Genomic DNA, 5827 nt, shown 5'->3' with positions numbered 1-5827 from the left:
ATGTTGCATTGCCAATAGGGTCTCGGTGATCTTGAACCTTTCAAATCTTTGATATTGTGGGTCGGGAAGAACAACGGGAGGAGGACGAGGGAGTGAGATCAAGCTAGTCCACATTGATTCTTCACTTTGGAACAAGCTATCACTTTCAGTAGGAACACCTTTTCCTTGGAATCTGGGAAGACCATGGTTAGAGTCAGACATCTACAAAACGAGACAAATTTCAAGTTAGTTGATTGAATCCTTAATGAAACACCCAAATGAGACATTAAGGCTAGGACCCAACACAATACACCACAACCTAGAAAAGGGATGTCGTAATCTAGTTGCAGAATATTTGAAGGTAAGTGAATGACGATTCACTAATTTTCCACCATGAAAAACGAAAAAGAAATTTAAGTTTTAAATTTATAAAAACTCCTAGATTCTTTGAGATTCATTGAACATTTCAATGGCATGTTTAAATCTCGATATGCCCCTCTAGTTTGTGACTGGGATGCCGAGGATCACAAAGCGGGTGTGAATAACCATGCAAACTTACATGGTGCCCCCACAAGCTACAGTCATCTATTCGATGTGCCGGTAAACCACACACGCTCCACCGAACTATGACAAACATTGAGTCACCCTTTGCTACCTTTGCTTAGAACCATTTAGTGTGCCGGTAAACCACACACGCTCCACTAACGTCTTCGCAAGGGTACAAAGTGTAATTTCATGGAATTGCGTCAATTCACTTTAGCCTAAGTAACTAAGATTGGGAATTTGTAAAACATTCATTATACTTATAATGGAAGGTTTTTGTCCTATCCTACCCGTTCGGCTAACGACCCTCCACTAGTCAAGAGTGCGGTGGGTAAGAGTGGATACCCATTCAATCGCCATTTTATAGGCAATTTCCTTAAACGCCCCTTATAGACCAGCTTCGTGAATGAGGCCTACTAACGGTAAGACTGACTTTTACTTATACATATATATAATGTTAGACTTTTAATGTTATATATAGTATAGGGTGTGTTTTACATTTTTAAAATACTAGGTGGTCAAATATAACAATTATACTTTTAATTGTAAACCAAAACTTTTATGGATTTATTAAACTTCCTTTAATTATACACCTTAATTAATTAATAAAACCATAAGGGTGTGATTTGAACTTTTCAAAACAATACTAGGGTTTTAGAATTTAACATTCCTAAATTAAACTTTTTAATCAACTTTTAAATTCCAAAACTTGAGGGCAAGTTTTGAAACATTTCAAAACATTAGGGTTTAGAATTTAAATATGCATCAAAATTAAACTTTTAATCAAAATTTATATTCCAAAACTTGAGGGCAAGTTTTGAAACTTTTCAAAACAATTTAGTTTTAATTTCTCTTAAAAAAAATTTCAAATTTATGACATGTAAATTAAAATTTTAAATATTAAAACTCTTGATTTAATAATTATCTTGAATTAGACTATTAATTTAATTATTAAATCATAGGGAATTATCTAAATCATGAGGATAATTACCATTTATACATTTAAGATATCCTAACCCTTTAATTATCTCTCTAGATTTCGAAATTATGGTTAGGATAATGCAAAATCTATAATTACCATATATAACAATTAGAAAATAATTACAAGATATGGGATAATCCAAATCCCTAAAATTTAGGATCTTATCTTGGGGAGGAGGCAAATTTCGAAAATCAAGGGATTGAAACAAACCCTAGATTTCAAAATTTAAGGGTTAAAGGAAAGGATTTGAAGACCTTATTCAAACTCTTGCAAATTAGGGTTTGCAAACCCTAATCTCGAAAAACCCTAGCCTCCTAGGGTTTATTGGCAATAAACCCTAATATGTCAAGTTCATACAATTGAAAACAAAATAACCATTGGCTCTGATACCACTGATGGGTTTTATACAAACAATCCTATGTGTACATGCAACCCTAGCATTGGATCTATGTTTTCACTATTAGATACACAACATTATGAACACATAATAAAACCCTAAAGATGATTGTTGATATGTGCATAATTAGTTCATATTAAGTATACATTTGTATTCATTTATTAGCTAAATTATTGTATTTTATGGACAAAAGGTACTTAAAAGTGTTTGAATTATGTTTTCAGTCCAAAAATGAAGCTCGGAAGCGAAAGGAAGCGGGAGAAACAGTTAGAAGTTCGAGAATGGAACAAAGAAGAAAAACATTGAAAAAGCCCCTACTCGGCGAGTAGGGCCGACTACTCGGAGAGTCCTATCGAAGAATCGAGAAGATAAAGACTCGGGATCCCAGAGAGTTATCACAATACGTGGAATGTGAGATGGACTCGACGAGTCGCCACTTGACTCGACGATTCGATTCGTATATATAAAGATAACTTCACAGAACGATAGAGGGAATTCTGGGATGATTCAGAAGAGCCTTGCTGCAATTAAGAAGTCAGAAAAACCCTAGAAGACGAAGTCATAAGCTAGAATTCAATCCCAAAGGAGAATTGAGGAAAATTTCATCATTCTACTTAATCTTTCGTTTATCATTATAGTTAAACAATTTGTTTCTGTTTGTTTGCTGTTATCTAGTTCAATTATGAGCTAAAACCTTTAAACTTTTGTTTGGGGATACAAAGTTGACAATATGGTTTGATTGATTGGTAGGATTAATTCTAAAGTTGGTGAATTTTTGTTATTTTAGCTTGCTAAAGAACCTTGTGTGTGAATAATAATTAATTTTCTGTTGATAGGAAGATAATTGATTAGCATGAACATCTATTGATTATTAACCTCATATGCTATGTGATCACTATGCCATATGTCTAGGATTAATGAATATGAAACTAGAATTAATAAGAAAATTGAGTAAATTCATGTGCAAGCTTGTGAGATGACCATCAAACAAGAAGTTAATTAAGAGAATAAATTAGTTAACTATTGCAAGTCTAACTTAACCCGAATAATTAATCTAGTAAATTTTATTAAATTAGACAACTGGCAACTGTTTAAGTTAGTTTATTTGCTAAGGATTAGTGTAATGAATGCGAATCTAATCACTTGAATCGGTAACCAACGAAAGAATTAATCCATTGCACCATTACCTTGAAATCAACCATAGAATCCACTAAGTTGAACTAAACAAAAGTTCCCTTCCATTTATTGAATCTAGTTAGTATTTTGTTTTCTAGTTTTTAAGTAAGTAATAGTTAGTAAGTTTCTAGTCTTGTAAAACTAGATAAAACCCCTACTTATTAATTAACTTAGATAAAATTAGTTTTTAGTTTTAATTTTCCGTTCCCTATGATCGATACCCTGCTTATTTAACTATACCACAATTGATAGGTTCACTGCCTTTTGTGTGTTATTTGATAATTAAAAGTAGGTTTAAAACTAAGTGATTCAGTAAGTAGAACAGGTCTAAAATTAGCATTAAATTCTAGTTTAATCAATCCTTTGTGTGAGATTTATCTTGCACAAAGTTATTTAAAAAGTAATTCAGTAAGTAGAATTAGTTTCAATAAAATTCTGTTTTTAGAATTAGCATTAAATTTTTTTGGGTTTTCCCTTGAACTCGCCGAGTGCATTCGGGCAGACTCGGCGAGTACATCGCTATTTTAGCTTTAATTTTTATTTCATTTTTTGTTCTTTTTATGCGTTTTTTGTTTTGTTTACAGTTGTTTCATGACCCGAGGATCTGATACACCTCTGGTCCCTCCTTTTGAAGACCCGGAATCCGCACTAAGAAGGAGCAAAGGCAAAACCGTTGGAGAATCCACTTCTTCAAAGAACTCACCACTCAAAACCTTAAAGTCCGTTTTCAGCAAGAAGAGGAGTAGCAAAACAGGAGCATCCGGTGCCTCGTTGACAATTGAAGACCCAATTCAAGAAGATATCGAGTACGAGACCGAGGAAGAAGAATAACCCACATACGAGCACGACTCCGGATTGGAAGACGATTTAGCTATCACTATGGCTAATATAGATGAAATCCCCATGGGGGAATGGAAGAAGAGGATGCGCGATGACACCGAGCCGGGACTTGTGCAGCCCGCAATTCCCACGATCACTACTTTCGAACTAAAAGGCCATATTCTCGCTCAACTCAAGGAAATTCCTTTTTACGGGAAGGATCACGAAGACGCCTACAAGCACTTGGACGAAGTAAATGATGTGGCCGACTACTTCAATGTACCGAATGTTCCACGCGAGACCCAACTTCTTCGCATGCTTCCAGTCACGTTTAAAGGGGCTGAAAAAGACTGGCCAAAGTCACTTCCTCCCGGATCGGTCACCACATGGGCAAAATGAAAGAAGAATTCATAGATCATTTTTTCCCGCCTTCCAAAATAGCCAAGCTAAAGAAAGCCATTGCCAACTTCGAGCAACAACCCGGAGAATCTCTTTATGAAGCTTGGGAAAGGTACAAGAGCTTGCTTAGAAATTGCCCACACCATGACCTTAATAGCCAACAAGAGGTCTCCATTTTCTATGATGGAGTCAATGTAACGACAAGGCAATTGCTCGATTCCCAAGGCCCGCTCACGAAGAAGGCGCCCCCGGTAATTAAGGAGTTAATCGAAGAATTCTCTAAGCACTCTAGAGAATACCACAATCCAAGAAACGAAGTAAGTCGGGGAGTAGTGAACTCGACAAATGATAGCATGGCGGCGGTGATAGCTAAGCTTGATAGTCTTGATAGAAGAATGACAAAAATGGATCAAACAATCCATGCTATTAGGGTGGGATGTGAAAATTGTAGAGGGCTCCATCTCACAAAGGATTGTGATTTGGATGAGAATGGAAATAAGAAAGCTCAAGTCTTCTATTCAAGTGGCGATCGATACGACGAAAATTGGCGAAAACCTAAGAAGGATTCGCTCCCATACGAAGAGTATAAGAAGGCTAAGGAGGAAAAATACAAGCAGAAGTAGAGGGGACTATATCAAAAGGAAGAATCGGTAGAAAAGAAACCCGATTTAGAAGAATTATTCACTAGATTCATAGCCGCATCCGAAAAAAGACACAGTGATCACGATGCTGCAATACACGAGACCAGAAATATGCTAAGGAATCAGCAGGCATCCATTCTCAACATTGAGAAACAGCTGGGACAGCTTTCGCATCAAGTGAATGACAGAAGATCGGGTCAACTTCCAAGTAACACCGAACCCAATCCAAGAATGGAGAATGTTAGTGCAATAACCTCCAACAAGGAAGAACTATTCACAGATGCACTGAGAATCTCCAAGAGGAAGGCGGAAAAGGTAGAAGAAGCGGCTCCAGAAAAACCCGATCCAACTCGCCGAGTCGCTCCATTGGACTCGACGAGTCCAAGCGTAAATGACAAAACTATCAGTCCTTTAAAGCCATATAATCCTCCTCTGCCATACCCAATCAAAGCCATGCCTGCGGAAAAAGTTGAATCATATAGATCCTTCATGAGGCATGTTAAAGCCCTACAAGTTAATGTGCCATTTGTGGAAACGATGCTCCAGACACCCAAATACTTCAACTTGCTAAATTGTCTTTTTGCTGCTAGGAAAGATTTGGCTGAAGTCGCGGAGATACTATTGAGTGAGCTACCCGAAAAGAAGGGCGATCTGGGGAATATTATAATTCCGTGCCAGTTTGGTAATGAAGTTGTCACTCAAGCATTGACCGACTCGGGAGCAAGCATCAATCTGATGCCTTTCTCTTTCTTTAAGAGGTTGAATTTACTGGAGCCAAGACCGGTAAATATGAAGATCCATTCGGCAGACAAGACAATAATTCATCCACAAGGCATTTGTGAGGATCTCCTTATTAAAGTCGACAAGTTTATATTTCCGGTAGACTTCATG

General features: G+C 36.8%; 1 non-coding gene across 1 annotated transcript; it reads right to left on the bottom strand.

Annotated features, from left to right (window-relative positions):
* Positions 1-4339: 4339 nt before the first annotated feature.
* Positions 4340-4446, bottom strand: LOC145077294 (small nucleolar RNA R71). The gene has a single exon (XR_013693076.1). It is a non-coding gene; the product is annotated as a small nucleolar RNA R71 (small nucleolar RNA).
* Between the last annotated feature and the right edge of the window lie 1381 nt (positions 4447-5827).

Source organism: Lactuca serriola, chromosome 9 (genome assembly GCF_051521515.1).
Source record: "Lactuca serriola cultivar US96UC23 chromosome 9, Lser_US96UC23_V15, whole genome shotgun sequence".
NCBI lineage: Eukaryota > Viridiplantae > Streptophyta > Magnoliopsida > Asterales > Asteraceae > Lactuca > Lactuca serriola.
Note: the sequence above shows the minus strand (reverse complement) of the source record. Positions and strands in the feature narration are given on the sequence as shown.